General features: G+C 38.5%; 1 long non-coding RNA gene across 1 annotated transcript; it reads right to left on the bottom strand.

Moving 5' to 3' along the window:
* Window positions 1-1221: 1221 nt before the first annotated feature.
* On the bottom strand, window positions 1222-27637 carry LOC138105991 (uncharacterized). The gene is made up of 3 exons (XR_011148852.1): window positions 27515-27637; window positions 2088-2198; window positions 1222-1542 (listed from the first exon to the last, which is right to left on the bottom strand). It is a non-coding gene; the product is annotated as an uncharacterized lncRNA (long non-coding RNA).

Below are 27637 nucleotides of genomic sequence, written 5' to 3'. Positions count from 1 at the left end.
CCTTTGCAGAATAACGTGCCTGTCAGTGAGAAGGCTTTGAGGTGCTCAGCCTAAATCATCCATTCTTCATTTCATCTTCTGACTCCCTTATCAGTTCCTTTTTCACTGTCCATGCACCTACCTGTCAATTGTACGTGGACTGCTACTAGGCCTCATCCATATTTGTTCCCTCTCCAAGATAAATAAATTTAGACCACTGTTTTAACTTACATGTGAGTCACGTTTTTCTTTTCAGCAACCTTTAGTTGCCATAAAGTTCCAGATGATTTGCTGAATCCCAGCTGTCTACAGAAGGCCTGTCCCATCTTTAGTACCTCTTCACAACCACCATGAAAAAAGTGATTTTTCTTTTAGTCATTCATTCAGCTTCAGAAACACTGCATAGCATTTTGTGGGATTATGTCTTTGTTACTATCAAAATACTTATAGGCTGCAATAATTTTCCTAGATTTCTTACTTCTTCTGTACAGCATGAAATTAGTAATTTTTCTGCTGGGATTTACAGTTTTTCAAAGAAAAAAATTCCTGCTACTATTCCCTCACTTTCCAGGTAGTACTGATGCCTTTTCCAATTCAGTGCTGTCTCAGAATTTCATCCATGCTGCCTGTACTACAACTTCCAGGTGAAGACATCCCAGAAGGCCAATTGCCAGTCGTCTTAGCATGTTGTCGCTTCCAGTGTGATATTACTTCTGTATTATAATCCTTTATTTTCTCCTTTAGCCAGTTCTAAATCTACATTTATATCTTTAATAATACATATTGGCTAGGATAAATATGTCGAGCTAGATTTTTTGATATAGAATATAAAATGTTTTATTAAAATTTAGTTCTAAACCACTACATTCATATAATTCTGTTGAATTTCAATATCTGATAATCATTTTATGTGGAAAAGCATCCTTTTTCTTCATAGCTGATTATCTCTTACCCATTCTCCTTTTTATTTTTTTCTCTCAGAAGCATACATCATTTTATTCCATTTCTATTTATTAGTTGATAAGAACTGCTATTCCTTCCTGTTGTAAATTAGTACACTTACCTTTCTCAGGATTTTTGGAACCTACTTGGTTTGCAGTGCCACTTGAAAATGGAGTTGATTGTTTATTGTTTACCTTTTAAAATAACATAGAAAATAAATCAGCAATAAATGATCTTAAAAAATTATATGAGAGTTGTATATAGATTCATACTCAGCAATACTTTATTAAAAGGGGACACATTGCAGATGTGTGTAGAAGGGAAGGATATAGTGGCTATGCCTGGTGGTGCAATGGAGACAAAATCCATGAGTTTATAATTACGCCATTTGCTCCATCCGGACCATGCTGAGATGCACATTATCTCCAAAAAGGTAAAGCCAAAGGTAATGGTCTCTGAGTTATGATGTAGTGACAGATTGAGGCATCTATGTATCTTGTGTTCTTAGAACAGACATTGGGTCTATACTTCAGGGTCTTTGCAACATGATTGATTCAATGGTGTCAGCATGTCCGAAATATGCCGCTTTCATTACAGTTCTCTGCAAAGATTTAGAAAGGCCTGAAGAAAGTGAGGAAAGAGAAGAGCATGTGAGAAGTATAGTATTACTCAGGAGTGTGTTCATTTAATTTAGTAGTATCTGAATCAATTTCTGGTTTCTGCTAAAAAAACGCCTTAAAACAGTCCTGTACGTTTTTAACAGATTGAGATGCACTTGGCAGAACTGCCTGTTTTGAAAGCACAAGATCTCATTATATTCACTCATTAAAGTGTTTAATACTTAAATACAAAAAACCAACCCGAAGGATAGAAAGGAAAGGAGAATGGAACATATCAGAAAATCTTCTGCTCTAGGTTTTTTTAAATCAAACCTGGGCCAGGAATTGACAGATACCCAGTTGTGCCACTTAGAGCTGCCACAGTAAAGTGTATTATGCTGACTGCAGGGACAATGAATGAATCCCTGCAAGCAAACACTGCCAATGCAGCCATATCAAATCAGTTCAGCATTTCAGAGACAGTCTGTGTGAACAACACATGCCTTCATGGGAGAAGATAATGATGGGAAACAATGGCCATTTAAGGGCCTGCAACTCTCTGTGTACCTTTAAACGTGGAGTCCTGCCTACCATATCTTTGTAGGAGTTAGCTGAAAGTTGCAATGATGACTGTTTCACATCTCCAGTCTTCTTCTAGACTGGAATCAAACTTGGATACTAAAATTAAAACAATAGAAGTTTGCATTGGATAAAGAAAGTGGAACACGGATATCAACATAGTAATAAAAAGATTAGATATATATGTGTAAAGATGCCTAGAGGACAAACACAGTTTTTCAGTAAATTTCAAGGTTTAAAAAATTGATTATATTTTGAAAAAAATCCCAAACCTCTGGAAAATTTTTCAAAATATAATTGTGGAGAAATATGAGTTTTTCAGTCAAAACCAGAAACAGTTTTATATCTGAGGGTTCTTTTGATTTCACTATGTATTTTTTTCTCTCTCTTGTGATCTGGGATAGATATTTTACTCTCTGAGTGGGACTGAGTTTGAAGCTCTTTCTTTGGCATCCCAACATCTGAACTAATGCAATGTGAGAATTAATCTTAATATTTCTCCCGTTTGCTGCTTGGAATAGTCAGAAAGACTTGTATGTTCAAAAGAGTTGTTGAAACAGATACATTTCTGGAAGACATTTGCTTCAACAAAATTTCACTTCTTCAAAAACATTTGTACAGCTTTAATCATTGTCTTTTTCCTCTTCTATTACTATGGCTATCTGCCATTTTCTAGGAGATGGAAGGACTTGATTGTTGAAATGTCATTACAATGCTGTGGGAGCTACTTATGTCCTTCAGATTTTTGAAAATGTCAGATGTTCTTTCCTTATCAATGGAGTTTTTAGAGTGGCCTCTGACTGACGGTTTCCGGCTATTTGCCTACGTGTTTATCTTGTGTATATTCATGTCATAATCATATTACTATTGATTAGTATGCACATAAAGAATTAATTGATAGAGCCTAATTTCTGCAGGCAAAGCTGTGCCCAGAGAAATAAAGTCTTGATTTCAAACTGTGCCATGTAGTTTCACCAACTCTTGATGATTACTGCTTTGTTCTTATGCATACTTATTGCTGCAACCACCAGCTATGTGCAACAGATCAGAACAGAACTGAACAGAGCAGAACAGCATAAACTGGGCTAGAATAGAGTAGATTATTTCAGTTGGAAGGGAACTACAATGATCATCTAGTCCAACAGCCTGACCAATGCAAGACTGACCAAAAGCTAAAGGATATTAGTAAGGGTGTTGTTCAAATGCCTTATTAACACTGACAGGCTTGGGACATTGACCATTCCTCTAGAAAGCCTGTTCCAGTGTTTCGCCACCCTCTTCATAAATAAATGCTTCCTAAAGTCCAATCTGAACCTCCTCTGATGCAGTTTTGAACCATTCCCATACATCCTGTCACTGAATCCCAGGGACCTCCCTCTCCACCTCCCTAAGGGGGGAATGTTGCCAAGGAAGGTTATCTTTATCACAGATATTACAGAAAGCTCTATTTTCTGAAACAAGAGGGCTATTGACATCACAGGAGGAAAGGGAAAGTAAAATATAAAAGAATAATCCAATGAGCATGCTTCTCCCAAGAGCATTGCATATATTTGGTGTTATTTACCTTTACTCAGGTACCTTCTGAATCAAGGAAAGACGAGGAAAGAAAGGCCACTTCTGAGATGTGGGAACGTGCTCAAAATCTCTAAAAGGTCTGCACTTTATTAGGACAGTCCATGGAAGAGTAAAGAATAACATTTGAATACCAGTGGTAAAGACTTTAACTTGGCCCATTAAATAGGAGGAGCACAGGACGAGACTCTTATCCCAAGGGTGACAAGTCTAGACTGACTTTGGTCTGTCTAGTGGCTTTCTTAAGAATAAGAAATAGCTGTATCCACCTCTTCTTGTCCAGAGAGAGGCTTGTCTTGGTCCAGGAATTTAATGAAATGAAATTTGGAAGAAAACTTGTGCTTTGTGTGAGTTACTTGCAAACACAAAAGGCTTAGGTCTTTGTAAAGCTGCTTTATAGGGAGCACATGGCTTTCCTTACACACCATTAGAGTCATATCATATGACATGACATAACCCTTCAAACTGTACCTGTGCTTCTGAAAGCTCCCTATTATGCTGTGCATGATGTACAGTGTGACCTCTGAACTCACAACTTTGCATAGAAATAGCTTAGAGAGAACCACGAGAACATAATGAATCCTCATGTATGAGAGGTTGTGACCAGTATTTTTTGAAGTCCTAGTGGGAGTTGTTTTTCAAATGGGAGTAACTGTATGGTTTTGTCCCCACAGAGCGACAAAAAACCCTCTTTTCTTCCTTTTATTGATATTAGTGGTATCACAAGAGTTGTCAACATTAAGGGTAAAATTTTGTTTCCATTATAAATCTTGTTTGTAGAGGTTTTCACATCTGGCTTATTTCAAATTACATCAAGCTTCAAGAAATTTGGTGTCTAAACTGTCAGCATGAGTGTGATATTTTTTAAAGCAAAAATGTTTAAATCCATTAAAATATTAGAGCTATGGAGTGGGAAAGTATAGCATGTGTTCCCGTGGGATCAATGAGAGTTTTGCCTTTGACTTCAATGGAAACAGGAAGTGGGCTATAATGCATAATCAGTCTGAGAATTCCCCAGCCCCATCCCATGCTCCAAACTTCAGCTAATATATAAAAGAGGACTCTGAGGTGTGTAGGTGATGTGTCTTTTCCTTTTGCCAACCTTTTAACAATATTTTTGTGGTGTTTTAACCTGAATTCACATCTGGTCACAGAGTCAGTACACCTCTACTGAAATAACATTGTCAGAACAATGGCAAAAAAGCCACACAGAACTCTCCAGTGCCCTCAGCGTGAGAGACTGGTATTTTGTTTCGAGTCCCATGAAATGTGAAATCACAGAGTGAGAGTAACTAGAGATGAAAAGTTGAGTATTAGGTTGCATGTTACTCTCCCCTGCCAGTCTAAAATTGTTCCCTGCAGTTTGCAATCTAGTTTTAAATGACCTGAGTATTAAGGGGCATCTCCATCTTTCCTCAGGAGTATTTACCAGTTTAACAGACCTTGCTTTAGGAAACATATCCAGATAGCTACTAGATACTCCCTGAACTCAGTCTAAGGGTAACCTCTTTGACCACACAAAATAATCACGCCGTCTTTGACTCCCCCCTCTTTCACTTCTTGCAGACAATGAGATTACTTCCCACCTCCTTCTGTCATTTCTTTACCAAGCTATTCACATAGGGGTCTTTTCATATTGCCTTATACTCTTGTCTTTATTTTATTTTGAATGTGGAGGTATTTTATTTTCAGCAACCATAGATAGTACAGGTATTTCAAAATGTGTGTGTGTGTGTGCTGCAGACTGTGGTACAGCAGAAATATCCGCATCTTCTTTCTGAAATTGATAACATTTCAAAGCCCACAAGTAGTTGTCTTCTGTTTTCTATTTGTTCTTGCACAAACACTGGCTGTAAAATTTACTGTCCAAAAATGTGCCTGGCAGCTGAAATAACATTCAGCTTTCCCCGTATTTGGGAATGCTGCATAATACCATTTCAGGCTGTAGCCTGAAATGCAGCATCATGCAGTATCTGATACATATCACCAGAAATAATGCAGCTCAAACAACATAAGAACTTAGTGCAGACTTTCATCTTTAGTATAAGATAGCTCAACTGATTATAAGATTATAAGACAGAATAATTTACCCGAAATGTGGTTTTGAGTAAGCTTGCTGCTCATGATAGTGTACTGTTGCTCTTAATAATAAATCATATGCCCATGATGAAGTCCCAGTTCATCCATTCCCAGTCTGTGAAACATTTAGCTATATATCTGAGGGTCAGTAAAGACTGAGAGCAAACAAAATGCTGTAAAATGAACAATCCAAATAGATGTGATCCACAGGGGAACTTGTTGGATATTTCCTGTATTATAGAATAGGCTATTTCACTCAGAAGTGACTTACAGTGATCATCTAGTCCAAGTGCCTGAACAATTCAGGGCTGACAGACGTTAAAGCATATCATTGAGGGCATTGTCCAAATATCTCTTAAATACTGAGAGGCTTGGGGCATCAGCTACCTCTCTGTGAAACCTGCTCCAGTGTTTGAGCACCCTCATGGTAAAGAAATGCATCCTAATGTCCAGTCTGAACTCCCCTGGTGCAGTTTTGAACCATTTCCATGCTTCCTGTCACAGGACAAGGCAGAAGAGATCAGCAAGAGATCCGAAAGAGCTGGGCAAAGTCATGGCCCCACCATGATTAATGAAATTTCTCCCTTGGTGTCAATGAAATCAAGATTTCAATATTCCAGTACAAAATCTGTATTTAGCCATTACTGTGAAAGATAAAAATAGATCCAAAGTGCCTACACTTACTTACACTAAAGACAATGGCAGAACACAAAATGAGTATAAAGGAACAGTTCCCAACAATTCCCTCAAGACCAGTACAGAAAACATGCAATAATTCAGACTTCTTTACAGTTATTTCCATTCCTACTGGACTGATTGGCAGCTCAAATTATACCTCGTGAACATCTTTATTTCCACAGCTCTGGTCCAAACTTATTTGTTCTTCCAGCCCTCAGCATTCCAGGCCTGTCACCAGTAAAGAGAGTAAAGTAATATTAAATTAAACTGGGAACAATGCATTTATCAGCTTTGCCTCTGTCATGAAGAGGTCTGATCTGGCACCTCTGGAAGCCTCCTCTTTTTATGTTGTGAAAGCTGAAGTGGCCCATATAATACACAGCCAAATTCTCAGTCTTTTAGTTACTTTTAAACTAAGTTTTAACAGGACTGTCAAGCACCACATGCAGTATGTCAGTTAACACTGTGGAGTAAAATTGACAAAGAGCACTTTATGTACCTTCAGAGCAAGTATATCTTTACCAACACTTTTGAGCTATTTTAGGTTTGTAAGCTGCAAGTATCTCCTGCTCTCAGATTTGATAACAGGAGAACCAAGACTAGAGATGAGTAGCACCTGGCAATTAATAATCCAGCTAGTCTGCAGTCTTTAATAAGCAGAATGATAAAAGTTTAAATTGTCCTGACTCTGGCAATCCCTTCTCCAAATACTAAGAAGTATTTGTTTCACAGTCGCAGGCAGGCTTGCCCCTCTCCTTATTTCTATGTAAAGATCTCTTACAGCATGTGAAAAATTAGAGAAGGGTTAATCCTGAGATAAAATACATAAAAGTAACAGAATTCTTTGTGTCAGTTGCCAAAAATGAAAATCTTCCCATAATTTTGTGGAAGTAAATGACTTTCAGAATGATTTAATTGTTCCTTTCAACATCACTTTCTTCTCATCATGTCCCAGAACAGCAAAGCCTCTGCATATGCTGTGGTTAGCTTTCAAGAACCAGTCACTGAAATGAAAGTGAAATTAGAAAAGGGGCATTCTAAGGATTTTCTAGCTTGTCTTGTAGTGTTTCCATTTAATAACATCTGCTACTCATCAATCATGGAAGAAACCCCCAACAGCCTGTGACACCAATACATGTTAGAAAGCAAGAGTCTTTCACCTCTTGCAGGTAGGCAAACACATCATCTTAAAGTAATAAAAGCAGAATATCAGTCTCTTCCTGCCCATTTGGTAATGCAGTCTGCGCTCGGTGTTCCTGTCACCGGGGTCTGTCAGGTGGCCCACCCTGACTGTGGCCACGCTGTGCAAGTCAGCACCACGTCCACGCTGAGTCTGCTGCACCTCACGTACCAAACCTAATCTGTGCTCGCCTTGCTCTGCTGGCAGCCTAGAGACAAGCTGCTGCTGCCAGGACTGGGCCTGTTGCACTGGGCACTGGGCTGGGACTTCTCAATTGCTTTCCACAGTATGTAAAAAAAAGTGTTCTTTTTTGACAGCAGCACATGGGAAAGTTCTGCCCATCACCTTTTGTCTGTGGCTGAGTGACTGCCTTGGCACACAGATCTGTCAGGTAGAAGATGATTTTGTTTCACTCACCAGCATGGTGATTCCAGCAGATCTTTATACATATAAATAGATATATAAATATAAATATATATAGAAGAGGATAGCTATATACATATATATGAAGAATATGAGAGTTGGGAATTTTAGAGCTCATTATAACCTTACAGAGACCCTAATAATTTACTAAATAATAGATTCAGATATAGACAGGCAAGGCTGTATATAACCTTAAAAACAGACTTTGGGGCATCATCAGAAAAAAATGCATGAGAGGTTATAAAACATGAAAGGGAAGTCATGTCCATGAAAATCGAGTTATGACAAAAAAAGATGAATAAATGCAGACAAAGTGATAATAATGACTTGGCTTTCCATAGTAGCCTCCTGGAAATTTTTTCTGAAATCTTTTTTTAACAAATGCACTAAGTTTCTCATTCATTTCACTCAGTTTTGCTATATAAATTTGGGAGGAGCAATATTAGAAGTTCTGTGGCAAACATAGCAGTAGTAGAGAAACCAGCTCCAGTGTCACGTGCAGGCAGGTTACATAGCAGCAGCTCAGGCACGGTGAGTTTCCAGCTGCTTCTCCATGATTTGCATCCCTGGACTGCTGTGTGGGCTTACCCCATCTTGGGTGCAAACCAGTCAGGCTGCAGCATGGGCCAGGGGGCAGCAGGGGGGCTGGGGACTGCAGGAGCAGGGTCTGGCAGCCTGGGACTGTCCGACCCCCAGGCAGAAGCGGGGTAGCTTGGGAACATGGGGACAGCCTCAGCCCTGACAGAGGCACCTCTCCGGGGACAGGGGTAGCTGAAAGCTGGGACAGAACATCAGCCCGCATTTACAGGTCAGTATGAAAACCTTGTATTTGTCTGTCTTGAACTTCATGTATTTTCTGTTGTCCCAGTCCTCAAGTTCTCAGTACAGCCTAAATTGAAGCTGTGTTGATTGGCATATCATTTTGTGCCCTTATTGCAAAGTCCACAACATTGCTGAGGGTGCACTTTGACTCCTCATCCCACAGATGAAGATACTGAACAACATCAGCACAGGCACTGACTTCTGGGATACAGCACTCCTGACCAGCCACAATGTGGATGTCAAGATTGTTGTCTTCTGAACCCCATAGTTTCAGCCAGTTTTCAACATCTCCAACACTGTATCCATCCAGCCCTTAACAACTCTGTTGGAACCCTGAGTTCATAGAATTTCAGTCTTTCAGTGCTGACAGGCAATGATCTTCAAAAGCACACTGCATTTGACCTGAGGCCCTGGGAAAGGCTTCCCAGATTATGTAATAGATTGTTGCTGTGTAATTGAAGAGAAGTTTGTTGTATCACTGGGTAGAATATGTAGAGATGTAGAAAATTTAGGTTTATGGAATATAGTAATATATATATGTAACAAGATGGAGGATTTTTCGGTATAGTTAGTTCTTCTTTCCTCCTTCTTCACAAGTCTGGGTGATCTGGTACTGGTTCAAAAAAAACCACAGTGTGGAACATGAATGATTATTTACTGGAGTATAAGTAAAAATAAATTAGTTGGCATTCCATAATTGGATAATTTGGACTTCAAAAGACCTTGGAAGTTAGCACTCGGGGGCTATTTTCACCTTGTTAACTTAGAGGCACATTCTGTGCAGCTATACTGTAGGCAAGAAATAATAAACATCTGAGTCCGAAGATAAACTCTGTGTCTCCTGAGTTTCAATCCGAACTCTGAGTAAAAGAACTCACAAAACAGAGAAAAAGAAGAAAAGAAACAAAACAAGAAAATTTAATACAACTCAACTTCCAGATGAGAATGATATGGAAGGTGGTGTCAAAGGCCATCTTATAGTTATGATACATCCATGTACGTACCATAAATTGATGCTCTCCATCTGTTTTCAGATAAGGTCATATCATCACAGAGGGCTGTCAAGCTGATCAAACATGACGCCTCATGAATTGACACTGACTGGTCCTAACCACTTTGTCATCCATGTTGATGCTAGGTGCTTGTTCTATAATCTCTTCGGGAACAGAGGCAAAACTGACAGACACATTCACCCCATGTTCACTCTCTGGTTTGTCTTAAGGCAGGACCAACACTACCCTTTTCCCAGTTATTAATAATTTTACCATGCATCATGAATTTCATCAATGATCAGAACAGACTAAAAATCACATCAGCCAACCTATTCAGCATCTGGGTGAATCCTACTCATTTTGGGCTGACTGTATCCAAACCATATGACATTACTATTAAAACCTATGAGTCTCAGAGATTGGTATCAGCCAGGCCAGAGCACTGAAGGTTTTCATTTTGAATGGAGGTACCTGTCCTCATCATTTGGAGACACATTTAGGCTCCATAGAGTTTTATTTAAAGGTCACTGAGGCCACTAGGCATTTTTTTTATTCTTGTACTAAAATTCCATTCTGGCAGTAGTTTTGTTTCAGTATTTTCAGTAAGATTTTCCTTGTTGTTGACTATTTCTCTATGTATTTTCCTCCCTCTGAAATTTCATTTTTTGAAGTGAAGAAGCCTCTAGAATAGTTGAGATTTTGTACTATAAGAGATGCCTTTTTAAAAACACCAGTAGTCTTGGAAGAAACAAAAATCTACAAGATTGGTTTTCAGAATGACATGAAGTTCTCATTGCTAGGATCCACAAATGCTAATTTATTCTAAGACATTAAAATTCCTGAGCATAATGATCAAGTTCATGTTTTTATTAGAAATCTGATTAGCCAAACTCCATTTCAAAAACTGTGACTTCCCATTAGAGGAACACTTGTTTTATCAATTACATACAAAAGGTTTAATTGAAGAGAAGCTGGTTGATTTTATTGAAATTCTGGTAAAGTTCTAATCTTTCAAAAGTATTCCTGAATATTATTCCCCTGGTTTTCACAAAGAGATAAATGCTGCTTCTTTGCTTTAATAGTTGCATGAGGCACAAAAGAATGTTTAAACAGAGTTTATTCAGCAAGAAAAATCAAAAAGATGAAAGGTTATCCTTGTTTCTCATGCTGCATATAAATTTAAATCAGCCCTTGCAGAACCCTTTAGCCAAACATTTGTGAAATTTTCTGTTGATGGAAAAAAATAATTGATTTTATATGTCTTATGTAACTTTTTTCTTTGAGACTCTGAAATCCATGTCTACCTACATTCCTATAACACAATTTTCCTCATTAATCTGCAACTGTTAGCAAATCATATGCTGAGGTTCTCAATTCTGCAGGAATCCATATAATACTATGGGATATGCTGCCAAGGGACACTGTAATACTGAAAATATTGGATGCAGAGATGGGCCCTGCAAAGGTTTTGGAGACAGAGTGGATAGACTTGGTATCATTGGCCATGGGGCCACATGCTGCTGGGGGCTAGTCAGTATGAGCTGTAACCTTGGAACTTCCTATCCTAGCAGCCAAGATTATAATAATAGAAAACTCTACAAATTTTAAAGTTCCTCTTCAAAGTTCCTCTTTTGTGTTAGCTGCACAAGAAACTTCTCCATTAGTGAAACAAAGGTGGCCAATGGCAGAGGCCATTGGGGTAGCTTATGCTGTTTAGTTGTTGGCAGTTAGCAACTGTCTGGACTTGCCCTGGGCCTGGTAACACCCTCTCAGAAAACCTTGACTTTGACCTCTAAGACCAGCCAGACACCCTTCTGGGGGAAATTTCGATGCAACCACCCTAGTGCTGACTTTCGGGGGGGGAAGACATGCAGACAATCAATGTGATTGATAAAGCAAGCTTCGTTTATTAGCAATACAGAGGCACTTATCTAGTGTGAAAGTACATGCTTATCAGTTCTTTAATTAGTTTAAACTTATGAAAGCGCATTCTTACTTCTACATAATTGGGTTAGATAAAAGACTACATTTGGCAAGCTTCTATTATTTATGTTTTGATTTGAGAGATCAAAGATCTTCCTCCCTTCTCATGGTCAGTACATTTTATCAGCACAGGACTGTACCTCCTTAAAACTCCCTTTTGGTTCTCAGGCCTGTTTCTCACACAGGCATTTTCTCATGGAGGCTTTTTCTCATGCAGGCCTTTGCTTGCAGGCCTTTGCTTGTACAGTTCTTTTATTGATCTGGTTTTATCAATGATCCATGTCCCTGATCCTCTAACCATTCTCCAACACCCTAGGGTAGGAGAGCTTGGTAGGGGAGGTTAGGGGTAGGAGAGTTTGGCTCTAAGTATATAAACTGCCATGTTAGATGGCCTTGGGGTTTTAGCTGAGTCTCTTTACTCGTATATCATCTTTCATAACCATTTTATTCAAAGTAGGTTTATTAGAGAAATCTCCACCATGAAGAATTTTTTTAGATCTGTCATAGATGTCCACATTGAAGGTCACTGGCACAATACAACACCCTCATAACATGCCAGTCACTGACTCTGAGAACACACTTGGGCACTCCACTTACATCACAAACCAGAGAAATACGACCAGCAAGGTCTTTTTTGCATTCCTCCTAGAGGCAACTTGTCTTCAGCCCAACTCAACTAGCCATGCTCCTTTGCTGTCCAAACTGGTGAAGTTCATCAATGAGTAGCAAAAGTTTGGTATTTGTAATATCCAAGAACAACAGATTAACTAAATCATTTTTAATAACTGCCAACTTGAGGGAAGTTTGCCAATAGTCCGACATGTCTTATCACATATCACAGCCATTGCGGGATCAAATTGCTGTCCATATGAGGGCAGTCAACTTCCAGATGTTAAAGGAGCAACTCAAACTTTCAGCATTATATCAGGATTTTTTTCCAAATTAAAAGTGACCTTTTTTCTGTGTGCAGATAGGAGCAAATCATCAGTTGAAGTGAATGTGCGAAGCTCCCTTTAATTTCGTGAACCTGTGCCAAACTACACTAGCAAAGATTATGGCTGCAGGAGAGACGGAATAATTTTAAAGCAATCTCCACAGTTATAATTTGTTTGTTTTAGAAAGCAAAGCATTACTTCATATTTGGTAGGGATCATTTATAGTTTAGGACATTATTACATTTTAACAGTAATGTTTTTCGCTGTGACAAGCAGAGATAATTAGAACTATCTTAAATATCCAGCTTGAAATGTCTTCTTGTTTTCCTTCTATGGGAAAAAGAAACCTTTTAGAAGAGAAATAGATAAACAGCTCTTCTTCTTTATAGGGACATAGAATGAAATAACCCTGAAAGTAAACTAGTTAGATAATCTTTTAGAGCTTAATGAGAATATGGAATCAACTATTATTCTTACAAGCCAAGTAATGTAAAACATATGACTTCCTTAATTAAAAACATAGAGCAATAGAGCTGTGACTAAAAGAATTAAAGATAGAAAATTCAGTAAGGGTTTTTGTGGAACTTTTGATGAAAACACTGTTTTAACTCACATAAAAATAGTGCTATATATCCTAAAATGCAATTTATATAATATAAATAATGTTATAATATTATTATGTTTTGATTTATTATTGATAAATAATAATATAAATATATGTTATATAAAATATAAAAGTGTGATTTTTACTTGATTTTATAAATAGAGTTTGCAGTTTCTTAAGCACTACTGCTTTATCCCATTTCCATCTTTATTTTTTTGTAAATTGAATTATATCTTGTGCTTTCAAAACCAAGCATGCAACCAATGTGGTCTGTAAGCCTGCAGACAATCTCTTTATTTGAAAACTAGCACCGAAGATAATCTCTTATCTACTGGTGGCAGAATTGCATTTTCACTTCACTAGACCTCAAAACTGCTTAAGAATCCAAGAATGGCCATAGTGGTTCTCATTAAAGCTCCATGTAGGCCAGCATTCTGCCCATAAGTGGACATCAAGGAAAAAGAAGATACATACAAGCCTCTTGTATAATATTTCCCGCTAAATTTTTTTCAGCCTACTTCCACTTCAGGGAATTTTTTGGTTTGTCTACTTTGTTTATCTCTACATGGACAGTTTTACTTCACTGTGGAGCAATCAGAGCTCCACAGAGGTAAACATATTTTAAAAAACACATATATATATTTGATCTTCTGATTATGAAGTTTTGCATGAGTTTGTCAAGACAGTATCTGCCTGTTATGTCTGTTAATCCTGTCATGTTGCATCAAATACAGCAAACCTGTCAATATCCCTGACTAGTGTGATCCATAATCAAATCACAATTGAAACCCAGATTGTTCTTTGAGCATGGAAGTGGATGATAAAGCTTGCAATAAAGATAAAAGTGTTATTATTTCCAAATTTTATTTACTTGTATGCCACTGCATATGTCATTGCACAGTAATAAACCACCGTCTCAATTATACCATATCTTCCTTTAGTACTTGTGCATTACAGTTGTGGTAAAAAAGATAGGCCACAGACATGATAAGAAACATTATCTCTGAGGGAAAAAAAAATTACAGAATCCCTTACTGTATTTTTTGAGATTGTCCTTTTCCGGGCATTTCACAGAATAAAACGGAATAAAAACACTGACAGTCTCAGGGAGGGGGAGAAAATTATGCTGGTGTTGGTGCAATTGACACACTTCAGAACTAGGAGTTAGATGAATTAATTTTTATCATCTTCAACTCTCTGTTAGCTTGCTCCTCTTGTTCCTTTACATTTAATTTCCATGAGCTGAAGTATTGCAACGCTCCAAGGCAGTGTGCAGGGGTGAAGGTGGGGTATGGATTGCGTGAGTCTGTAGAACTAGCATTATGCCTTGGGGGATTTAAGTATAAGATTCATAACATCTGCTTAGGGCACTCAGCCTGCAAAGAACAGCAAATCTTAAGGCTAGGCAACAGGAAATACTAAACAGCTCCTAAACTCTGTTAAAACCTAGAGCTTCACTTGTGATCCAGAACCCAGAATCACAAGCATAAGTCTCTGATGGAACAAGAAGAGAGAAGCTTTTGGGTGGGAACTTGGGGAGGGTGACGACCTGAAGCCAGGGTAGAGCTTGTCCTCGCTCTCCTGGCTCTCTTTGACCTGGGTTGTGCAGATCCAACTTGGCTGCCTGGGAACTGGCTTGTCAGGCTCCACTCTGGCAGTCACTACTGCCGAACAACACGCGGGTGGAGGAGTGGCCACGTGTTTAACCCCTGCAGGCTGGATTTGCCCTGTAGGCTGTAACTATAGGTAGGGGCTGTACCCTACAGGTATCAACACCAATTCCTAAATGAAATCAAAAGTGACAAGGAGTAACAAAACTATGGAATCCATAGACAGAAACGGCCAGGTATTTCAAATTGATTGGACAGCAGTTCAAAAGACAGATGCTTTTATATTTATGTTGCTAAAGCTGGCTTAAACATTTACAAACTATTTTTTTCAGACACTGCACGGTCATTTTCACTAGAGCTTTGTAAAATGAAAAATTAAAATTCAGTTCTACAACAGGGCCATTTGCTGAATCCTAGGATATATCAGGCTTAAAAAGCAAATTTCAAAAACTGTTGCTCATCCAAATGCATCTGTAGTAGTGTCATGAAGCAGACCTCATCTGGGTGTCAACTGCACAGAAACATGAGAGTGAAATAAATTATAGATTTATTTTCTTCTGCACTAGCTCATTAATCTAAAGGGAAGGTATATGGATATAATTAGATAGGACTAAGAGAAAAGTTTGTCAAAAAAAGAAGGCACTTTTGATGAGAAAATCCTGACAGCAGAATTTTTATCTGAATGCTGGGAAAACTGACTTGTATGTATTTTTTAGCCTTGATTAACAAATATTCTGGCCCAGCCCATCTGAATTTTCCTAAAAACTACCTATATTTCTATGTTTTTGCTATCAAAATTATTCAGGATGCTAAAAGGAAGAGAAGGCAGGCATTTACTTTCTTTCACTCCAGTTCAAACAGAAGTATTATTAAGACAGTAAAACTGTGCCTAACCATGAGATGCAAACCTGCACACTTTTTTGAAGATAGCAATAATGAAGAATAAGAGAAGCATTCATGAAATTGACCAGATCTTTTCCCCCTTTCCTTCTTCCTCTCTCACCTTCCACACAGAGTGGTCCCCTGTTTTCCACTGAAATGTTGCCCCGTCACATACTAAACTACTCTAAAAAGTGGGGTAAGTCTGATATAATCTGGTTTTCTCAGCCATGTATAGTAAAGACATTTAAATAAGTATTTAAGTTTAAGTTGATATTAAAAATTTCATCTGGATTCTTGGCACATTTCTATACAAAAATTATACTCAGTTCCTTCTTCGACTTCTGTAGAAATATTCCAGATTTACACTCAGCAGATGTGAGATGAGAATCTGGCCCAGTATGTTAACACATCAGGGAAAAGAAACATCTGGACTCAAAGCTGATCTATAAGATCTTTTTCACAATGCCCAAGAAAGCAAGGAAACACTAGTAGCAGACACCCCCAGCCTGCCAAGATTCTGCAAAAAATGATGGAGTATTTGTTTCTTGGTGAAAAAGATTATGCAGTGGCTGTAGTGCAAAGTATGTATTTTATTATCTAAATATGGATTTTCACATTTAAGAAAAAAAAGGACCATGTGAAAACTGGCATGCTTTAACTTGCAGAGGAACAGATTGCTGCTTTGGCTGACTGCAAACTTAGCATTACAAATCACATTAAAGGCAAATTCATTATCACTTGATTTGTGTACATAAAAATGAGGGCAGCACCCATACTTTGCTGTAGGCATTTTTACAACTTTTAAACTAGAAGCAACCATGGATATGGCAGCATACCTTCATTTTCTGTGTTGAAGTTTAGAAATTGCAACCTTTTTTTCCTCCTTAAAAAAAACCCCCCAAAACCAGGAGACCTCCTGCAGCTCTCTTTTTGACAAAAGACAGAACAAAAAGTAATTTGTCTGGATAAGACATTAAGTAATTTGTAAAATCAGAATTGATTGAAAATTTTCACTCAATAATTGCTAAAAGAACATTGAGTTCTTGAAGATGTTCCTTCCATGTCAGGAGAACTGAATTAGCTGCAATTCAAAGGAATCAGACTAAAAAAGGAGGCATGTTGTAGACAAAATGCTGGCAGCAGAATTCTTCCTGAGTCCTGGTGAAATACTTCAGACTTTGTATGAAATTGCTAACCTTGCTTGACTAACAGTTGTGTCAAATAGCTGAATCACATCCTCTTTGGACTTTTTGTAACCAAATCAGGGATGATCAAATATAGTCTATCGAATTTGGCTTTAGCGAAAAATTGAATTTTACAAGAAATATTTACATACTGCAAGTGTCTGTTTTCCATGGAAAACCTGACCTTTTGCCAAAGGTCCCACATCAAAACCTTTGTTGACAACCCCCAATTTTTCTTTTTTCTCAGCCAATAGCTATGTGAGTTTTAAGTTTTGATAAAAAGCTTACATTTTCCAGAGACGTATTTTGCTTTGTGTTATGAGGCTAAGACTATATTACAAAAAATTCTATTTCATATTTTTGTAATGTCTCATATTATCTACCTCTTTTCTAAACAATTCCAAAGTTTTCAGTCTCCCTTCACAGAAGTTTTTCGTAGCCAGTCCTTCTCAGAATTGTGCACTTCTGCAATATGTTGATGTGAGTGTATGAGCTGTATGGCACACCTCCCTGGCAAGGCAAACCAGCCAACTTCTGAAAGTTAGAATAACTTTTCTTTACCATTCTCCAACATGACCTCTTTAAGATTTTACCATCTCAGCTGTCTGTATAACTTCACTTCCACAGAGAAGTAGCTCCTGATGGAGGTAGCTCCTGAATTCCTAAGTTCATCTCCTGAATTAACTTTAATACAGTAACATGCCCTGCAAGTGATTTTTCTCCTGTTTGCATTGTTGCACCTGTCAGCACTGAATTGTTGTACAGGTCGACATGCTCATTCACAAAGCATGATTAAGACCCAAGGAGAGTCAAGATTTGTTCTTGGTCTCAGTTTGATTAACTGCTGTCCCAATATTTTAACCAGTGGCTGTATGTATTCAGAGTAAAACTACTTTAGATGTCTTCTCTAAGCTTGGATTTCTTGCCTTTCTTTCCAGACTGTAGTCCCTTTATCTGAGAACTATGACTGTGTAACACTTTCAGTAAGAAAGAAGCAGTCATACTAAAAGCCTATTTTAAGAAATATGGAAAGAAATACAGGAAGCAGCAATGGCAATGTTGTAGAGAAAAAAAAATATTATTTTAACAGGAGGCAATCACTTTTGACAGAAGATTAAATAGGGAATTTTTTCAGGAGTCCTAAATAATGAATAGCTATTACTGGATATGTAGTTTCATGTAGTCCATGAAAAATTTAATTTCTATTTATTTATTAATTATTCCTACAACTGAAACTTATTTAAGGAATTGTATAGAAAGAAACAACAGATATAGTTTCTTGGTTAAAAAATAAATTATAACAAGTAGTTTTTGAGGTTTTTGAGGCAAGAAGACCATGTAAACTCTTGGAAATTCTGCTAATGAACCCCAAAATATCTGCAGTAGTGTTCTGTTTTAATCAAATACTTAGAATTACAGAGAATACTTTTAGCATTTTAATTGATACAATGATAAAAAGAAATCTTGTCTTAGTTCCAGATATCAAAATGTAAGACACTTTGTGATATCTTTGGTGTTTTATATATCTTGTTTCACTAACTAAGGTGTCTGTTTAATAAAATTTGAATTGACATCTATAAGAAAGATATTTTTAAGTTCTCCAAATATGTGTTATTAAACCCTCCAAACTACAGATCTTCTCTGTATCGCATCTGATGGCATTCAGTTCAGTTGTCAGCATCCATTAGTCTTTTTTTTAATCCTGGGATGCAAAGGTCAGTTTTCAGTTGCAGATGTCTTATATAAACAAATTATAATGAATTTTAACGTGAATTTGAAATACAAATCTTTGTTTGTGTTCTTTTTGTTCCATGGATAACATCTTATCCAACATCCTTCTGATATTAATGGCATAGAAACTATGCCAAAATCTGCTTTTTACTTTTTGACTTCAGGAAGAGAGGGCTCTTTTGGTTCAATTGGTATTAGACAGGTTTGACCATGGCCATGCCTGTGTGCCAACTGATGGCTGGTTTCATCTAAAACAAAAAAAGTGATAAAGCAGAAGGAGATATTAAAAGCTTGGATTCCAGAATAATCTGGATTATTCAATTTTGAGTTAGCAACATTAAATTTACTAGATTAATTCTAGGATAATATGTGTATACTTTCATATTTAAAGATATGAAATGTGACTTGACTATCACAGATATTGCCAACAGATATTTCAGTTTGATGGAAATTCCAGGCTTTTGGGCTAAATTCACAGAACAGTGCAGCCTTATGATCAGGACACATCTGTACCGCACATTGCAGTTTGGCTGCCACAAGCGATCCAGCTGCTGAAAAGTTGGGCAAATTAGCCTGTGTGGGACACCCCACTGACACAGCTATCATGTGTCTGATAATCTGTAACACACCACAGCACGAGCTGCAATGTTCATGTTCCCTGGCACTGCCATTTACAGGTTTTAGGCTCCTGCCATCTCTTGGGACATCATAAGACATGAATTAGATATAGACTGTCAATGGAGCATATGGAAAGAGAGGTGTGCCAACATTCTGCACAGATAATAAATAACCTAGGCCAACCAACAGGAAACATCACACAAAATCCCGTGCTAAGATTTAGACATTTTAGCTTTGCAACAGTGAGAGATTTCACTACGTATATGATTCATAGACATTCCTGCTATTGAGATCCTTTGCTTAAGTAATGAGTGGAGGATCAAGGTCAAAGGAGGAGTGCAGTTGTAGCTGACTGTTTTCATATAGTCCGTGTTATAACATTCACTTACTGCCAGGAAACTTGGCTATTCTCCCTAAATTGGTTTTAACCCACATCACCTGCTTCATGGGAGTCTTTATCCTATAGCTAGAAAGTACATGGGATGGGGAGGGACTCTACATGCCTTGCCAGGATTCATAAACACCAGCAATGACACTGGGCCCATCTGGTTCAATAGCTGATAGAAGCTGAAAGCAGATATTGAGATATAAATTGTAAAAAATATTCAGCAAAAGGTCACAGTTTTCAACTTCTTACTGCTCAGGACATTTGTGAGCAGAGAAGATATCTACTGAAGCTATTTTTCTTTCAGGGAGTAATTAAGCCCTCATCAGGATGGGGCAGAAAAAAATGCACATAACTTCAGGGCTTTCTTAACCCACATTTCCTCTTTCTCAGCAAAGTCAGATTGCAGAGTATACGAAAGACCAAGCTTCTTGTGTGACTGCTAGTGTGGAAGGAATAAGTCCTTGTTCCCTGGGAGGAAAAATCATTTGTTTGCTTATCTGTTGAGTAATGGCTTGTTTGATTGCAGTTTGTCAGATTTGTGGTTTGGCTGCAGTTTTGGGTTTGCAGAGTCTGTTTGGGGCTGTCTGTTGTGAGCAGGAAAAACATCTTGCAGCTTGAGGGGTGAAAAAGCCCTCTGCTTTTAATCACTGCCAACGTGTTAACATTTTGTTAGCTGCCAAAGCTCTGTGACAGGGTAAGGTTGACTAAGGTAGATGTTCTGGAAGCCAGAACTAGCAGCAGTGAAGGGTGACTTGCACTGGAAGAGCATTGTCCTATCTGTATTAAAGAAGAGGGTAAAAGCAAAGAAGACAAGACTGAAAAAGCAGCACAGAAACAAAAAGTGCGAATAGAGTTTACATTCTTGCAGATAGATCCTGAAAATCAAAAGCCTGTAATTATTTTTTTCTCTTGTTTAAAAATGTGTCATGGTATGAGTGGGGTCACATAGTAGAATTTCACTCCAAGAGGCTATTGTGTATTTTCTGAAAGCAAGTGGTTTGCATGTATCACAGTATGTTTTGGAACACAGATGTGACCCAGCAATGCACATATCAATTAGTGAGCTCACATGGCAGTGATTCTGTACCAATAAGAGAGCAGGATTATATGTCTGAGAATCACAACGTGTAGTGCATCCACTTGCCCATTTTATGAGCTGTGAGATGTGAATCTCAGTACAATGTAGTAACTGTGGGCAGTTCTTTGGGGTAACCCAGCTTTTCTTTGCAAAAACAGCCACCATTTCTGGGGATGATCTTACTTGAGGGTCTTGCTGAACCAGGCCACAGTTACACCTCTCCATGCATGACTAAAGTAACATCTTAGTAACCTCCCTGGGCAATTGGTAAAGCAGTTGGAATTTTGGGTGCTGAACACATGCCTCAGTCCTGGTCTTGTAGACTTTAGATCCTTTCAGTGCACTTTCCATTGGATATATGATGATCATCCATCCTGCGTACACACCAATGCATTCTGAGTGGACTTTTGAGATGAACCAGCTAGGCCTTCTGTGGTTTGGCTCTGAGGAAAAATCCCTTCAAAAACTCATCCCATCAGAAACCCAAATTGTATGTAAGATACAGTATCGGCTTTGCGTCTTTACACACCCCTTCAGCCTTATCATAGCAAGACTTTTTTTCACGTATCTACATGCTTTCATGAAGCAGCTCAGTTTCATGACATAGAAACAGCCCCACAGCTGTCTCTCAATAATGAGACACGATACAACTTCATTTTCCTTTTTTTTTTTTCTCATAGTCCCCTTTGTCCTGCAGATTCTACCAGTACAGTTCTTATTACCATCTTTTTAATCCCAAATGAATGGGCTTTTCTATCCCAACCCTGAGAAGGCTATGAGATGTTAACTATAGAAATAATAATAAATAACAACAACTCCCTTTAGGGTTTCTCAAGGGAAACAGCAGACAAATTTTAAAACAAAGGATTTTGGAAAACAGATGCTAGAAAAAACATGTAACAGAAACTGTGAAAAATTTAGACTATATTTAGTTCCCAGGATCACAGAACCAGACTTGATCCTAGTAGGCAAGCTGTTTTTTTCTACTGGGTTTTGGTATCTGGAAGCTAATGGAAGTTAAGTGGACTGCTTGCTTAGAAAAGTGTATTAGGCATGGACTGGGCAAACTGTGTTCAGGAAGTAGGTGACTCAGTATTTAGAGTGTGTGAGGTGTTTCAGTAAAAACCAGGTACCAGTCAAGATCTTCCCACAGGTTGTGCTAGGTCTCTCATAGCCTACCTCTGCTGTCTTCTGTCTTTTGTCCTGTTCAGAGCTAGTATGCGAGTATAGCTGAATACAGCTGCAGCTGTTATTTGGCTCTGGCCCAGGACAATAGCAGAGCAGTACATCTCCTCTGAGCCAAACCATGTTTGCCTGAGTACTCTCTTCATGGCTCCCATACTTTTAATATCATAATTACCCATCCACTTGGCCAAAGATCAGGCTCATGTGCCCAGGCAGCTGACTTTGACTACAGATGCCCAAACTGTTCAAACAGAAAATAGAAATGGTCATTGTAGATACCCCAGCTAAATGAGCAACCTTTGCCCTAGGCTGTCATGGATCCCAGCTGACATATTCTCTGTCTGCATCAGCCCTGGTAGTGATAGGTTCTGTCAGTGTGATCCTGTGTCTGGCTAGTGTCCCAGTGAGAAGAGAGGAGGGACGAGCTAGTAACTGCTGCACGCTCTCTCCAGGCTCTTCCATGACTGAGTCCAGTACATGGAGGACAAAGGCTTCAACAGACCCATGATGAATTGTGGGGACCATCAGGTGCAGATGTTACCTCTGGCAGACAATCCTCCTTGCTTCATTATGGTAATCACCCATGTGATTGCAGGGGTATGCAAATATTTTTTCAACAGCATGCAACCTTCCTATATAGCATACAGTGCTCCAAAAGTACTGAAAACATTGTGAAGAAAAGAATGTACTCCATGGAGAAGCCTATTATCCCAGGAAACATCTGGGTATACTCACTGCCTATCTCAGCCTGAAGTATAGCTCTATAACTGCTGACACATTAGCTGCAATGAGAATAGTAAGTCATGATGATGATGGGCAGAAGTGATACTAGTCCAATCTCTTTTCTATTCTCCAGGTACTCCTGATGAGCAGGAATAGTCATCATTCTTGCTCTTCATGTATGCGTGTAGCTACAATTTGAATGCAATATGTTTTCCTAGGCAACTCCAGTAAAATAAGCCAGTGAGGAATTTTGTGGAAAGAAACAGGTATGGGACTGTGATTCACATTTTCCCAGGGTGAAGCAAACATAGTAATTAGTCAAAGCCTCCAAACGTGATGGACACTAGGTCATGGAGTAGGAAAACTTTTTCTGAGATCTCCAAACGTGATGGACACTAGGTCATGGAGTAGGAAAACTTTTTCTGAGATTGGAAGGGTTTAGGTAGCATAAGGCCAGTTCCCAGTCACGGACAGAAGAGCAGGGACAGAATCACCAGCAACACTAGACTGTTCTATTGGCAAAATGCCTAGGAGCTGGCTGTATGCTTAGAAAATGATAGGAAAAAGAAAGAGGTCTCAAAGGCCTTAAAAAATTATCCAGACTTTGTCCTCAGATGCTCTCTGGTTTCCTCAAAGAGGGCAACACACAGGAGGCTTGAAATCTCAGACCTCTGCATCTGACTACATTGTAGTTGCCAAGCTTTTCATAGCTGCAGAATGTCTTCTCATCATCCACACAGCCATTATTGTCCTCAGTCCATATTAGCCCTTCTTCAGAGCCTTCGGCTTAATCAAGCACACATCATTGTTTAATCTTATACCAATAAACAAAACAAAGCCAGGGCCTCTCTCATGGCCCAGAACACAGGAGGTTTGGATGGCTAAAGTTTTCCCTCCTCTACAGGAAAAAAACGATGGCCTCAAGTGTGGTTCTGGACCAGTCCCTGGCCAATGATATTTTCCAAACCAGTGGAAGAAGTTCAGCTGGCTCAGGCCAACTCCACGTAAAGGAGAGTGTGAACTGCTGAACAGGAGAGCAGGACTCGGTGGAATGCTGTGGTCCTGCAGGAGGCAAAGTAAACAATGCACAGCCATAGCACAGCACACAGGCTCTTTGCATGTGCTGGCAGAAGAGATTCCCTCTAGAGCTCTAGTAGCTGTTTTAGATCTACTCACCTTCATTCTGGATTGGGATCAACATAGTGGTGAGATTTGGGTTAGTGTAAATGAGGCACACATGGCCTTAATCTGGCTTAAATCCTGTCCCTGTCTCTGTGTTACAACCATGGGGTTGTAGCTAACATTCAGTCCTGTGGCAGTGGCAAAGTCTGAGGCAGTGGGCCAACACAGATCCGCCATGGCTGGCAGATCTCCAGCCAGGGCCATGACTATAGATGGAAACCAAAGACTAAAAGAAATAAAGGGTCCTGTGCCTGCATATAAAAGATGCAAGGCTGCTTCCAAGGACAATGGCTGTGGGCAAGTAGGCAGAAACAAAGCAAGAGGGGGCTGTGAAAAGGCTCACAGCCTATCTGTAGGAGGTTCACTAGCTGTGGGAGATCTGGCATGGTCAGACAGTCCTGACTTAGCATAAAGTTTGCTGGCACAAAATCATCTCATCAACATTTTTGAAGTACTATAAACTTGCTTCGCTGGCTCAAGTGTAAGTTTATCAGCACTCTGCATCACGTAGGGGGAGTGTTCTTATTCCATCAGAGTCTGGATTTAATCTACAGCCAAACCATAGACATAGCCAGTGAGAGCTGTAACAGAACAAAAAAATGGATACGTGTGCTAACATTAAAAATTGAGGAAAAAAGTCATTACAATATGGGGGAGCAAGCTGGCAAATATAAATGCTGAGAAGAGAAATGAAAAGTATCCAAAATATCATGATTATAGAAGTATGATGCTATACACAGCATACATAATTCCTTTGGATATCAAGTGCAGAGCATGCTGTGACAAATGTTTTGCAAATGGCCCAGTGGAAGTTGAAATATACAGCCTTCACAGTAGGAAAACAAGTGAAAAACACCGTGAACAAGCCTGTGATATGCTCCCTGTGATCCTTAATGTTCTTGTATCACACCAACAATTTCCTGCAGGCCAGAGAAATTTCAATGTTTCTAATTTTACTGGAATTCTCTCCTGACTTCTTACACTCGTTACTTCTTTATTACTACTCAGTCATGCAGCTAAGCAGAGGACCCACTCTGGTGCCATCTGAATCTTCTCAAAGATACTCGGAGACTAAAGTGCATGAAAACCTGCCCCATTTCCCAGTTTATAGATTCAGTTTTTCCTGTAGGTATGAATTATTTTCTTGTTATTCAGATGTCTTAGACCATGCTGAAATCAAAACAGGTTAAGCCAAGTAGAAATTACCAGTATTCATAACATCCCAGACAGACAACGCAGTTGCTAGTGTTTATTAAGCTTTATGTAAAAAAAAAGAAAAAAAAGAAGAAATAATTTTTTCACCTACTCATTACATTTATGTCAGAAAATCTCTGCCTTATGCAAGTGACTCCTGTTTCTGAAAAGGTGCCAGTTCCAGCCCCTGGATACCTGTTACACATCACTTGGAGAGGCAATTTCAGGAGGTTCCCTACAGAAACATTCATCGCCTTCTGGGTTCAGGCCCACCCTGCAGGATTTATCTTCAGGTAATTCTCTGACTACACCATGATTTCTGATGTGTGAAGAATTCTAACCCTAGCAGACAAACTCCCTTTAAATCCCTAGAGAGACTCAGACAAGTAATTTATCCTAAAATTTGTTCTGTTCCTTTCTTAATTGTGAGATATTTTGATTGTAGCTGCCTGTTAAATAGAGCATTGTTTCATTTTCTTGGACTATTAGACTACTGGTAATCTGTAAAATAAACTGGTCTACACTTCCATCCTGGTAGAACTTCTTGTTTCGTGACTCCCTGACAGGTTTCAATAGGAAATGGGCCTTACACTGGATCTTCTATATGAGTTTCTGTGTTTTAGAAATACATACCCGAAACATCTAATTAATGTAAACACATGTTGGAAGTTATTGGCTTGAATGGGACATTGGTACTTAGGTAAAATGGAAGAAAACAAAGTAGTTACAAAGCATATCATACTGCATTTTTTGGTAAAGAAAGAACAACTAGAAGTTTATAATTCCACAATCCTTTGTACTGACTGACATTTCTTTGTATCTTAGACAATTCCCCTACAAGAGGCCTAGCTGTGATAAGGATACCAGATCATCTGAGAATATAAACTTAGTACACTTTTTGGAAAACATTCTGGACTCATAAGATTTGTCTCAAGCTATAGTCTCAAATTTGGTCATGTTGCAGATGACACAGTTGTATGGAGAAGGTTTTCACCTTCCAAGTTTTGAAAGTGCTGACAGCACAGTCAGTGAGCATAGAGAAGCATATTGTACAGGAAGAGTAACGTGATCTCAAGGACAAGAGTACTGAAATTGTATAAAAAGCTATAACACAATGTTCAAAAATCAACGGCAATTTAGCAAAGGTTGAAGACAAAGTTTCAATGAGATGACTAATTTTAATTTTATCCTGAAAAAAATCAGTTAAGACTCTTCTTAAAAAACAAAATATGGTTGTACAGAAGACTATGCAGTATTAAATTCAGCTGTCTAGTTGTTAGGTGATAACTAATTTAATTTTTAAATTGTTTAAATATTTTTGTTGTGGTTTTTTTCTTTTTTTTTTTTTTTCTCAAGGATACAATGTTATCTGAAATAGTACCATTTTGGATATTCTAATGAAGACAGATTTTAGTTTTATAGCTGTCATGGTTTAAAGAGGTAAGTAATGCAAAGTTTAGAGAGGGAGGTAATACCTACTGCCAGATAACTAAGCAGAACTGGGAAAAAAAGTAAATCTTTGGACAGACTGCTTTTCTTCAGTCATAAGAAGTGTTTGTGTGCCTGAAAACCTGTTAATTTTCTATGCTATATAAATTTGTTTAAGGGCATATAGTTGAACAGCAGATAAATAAGCCAAAATAGAAGACTAAGCATGGGGTACAAGATAGATTGCTGAATATGTGGAACGAAAGACAAAACAACCAAGATAAAAGTAAGGAATCCTTGTAGAAACATGTATTTTTTACAGTACCTTATTTAAGGGGGGGGGGGGGTTATAAGTGTGAAACATAAACCTGCCAATGAGCATTTTAATGGTTTATTTTTGTGATATTCCATGTGAACATATCCATACTAAGCCACATTGTTGTATAATGTGTCTTATGCAAAATGTTTTAAATAATTCTTTGAAGACAAAAATGTTTCAGATTAGGAAAGGGAGTCAGGAGTTACTAAGTACATTAGAGAAATTTGATTCAGATTTCATTGCATGAAAATAAAATAGTAAAGGGGCACTGGAAAAACAATATTTACTTTTTCCTGTCATGGAAAAAGCTATGAAAATCACCTGCTGTTGCAGGACTCAATGAGCTAATAGATGAAACTTTTCACAATTATTTTCAGTTGTGATGTCAGTCCTCAGGAGTACACTGATGTTTTCCTGGTGAAATTGCCTCACAAACAATACCAAATTTAACTGAGTTATTGGTATGTTTATTGACACAAGCATCAAATGACTTTGTCTACATGAATTATTGGCTGGTCCAAACATTCCCATCACATCTGTTTCCCTGAGTGAAAATTAAACACAATTTAGCTTGTGTCTAACCTCTACAGTGTCGGATAAAAGAGATGGGAGCCATGATGCTTACCATAATGTGCAGATGGAAGCTGTATGATGGCAGTGGTTTGGTCTGTTCTCAACTCCTGGCTACAAAGGCCATGGACGTGGAGGCCAGCAGCTGACCGGGGTCTTCCAGCAGGACTGCAGCAGG

Source organism: Aphelocoma coerulescens, chromosome 2 (assembly GCF_041296385.1).
Source record: "Aphelocoma coerulescens isolate FSJ_1873_10779 chromosome 2, UR_Acoe_1.0, whole genome shotgun sequence".
Lineage (NCBI taxonomy): Eukaryota > Metazoa > Chordata > Aves > Passeriformes > Corvidae > Aphelocoma > Aphelocoma coerulescens.
The sequence above is the reverse complement of the archived record's forward strand: the minus strand, read 5'-3'. Positions and strand labels throughout refer to the sequence as shown.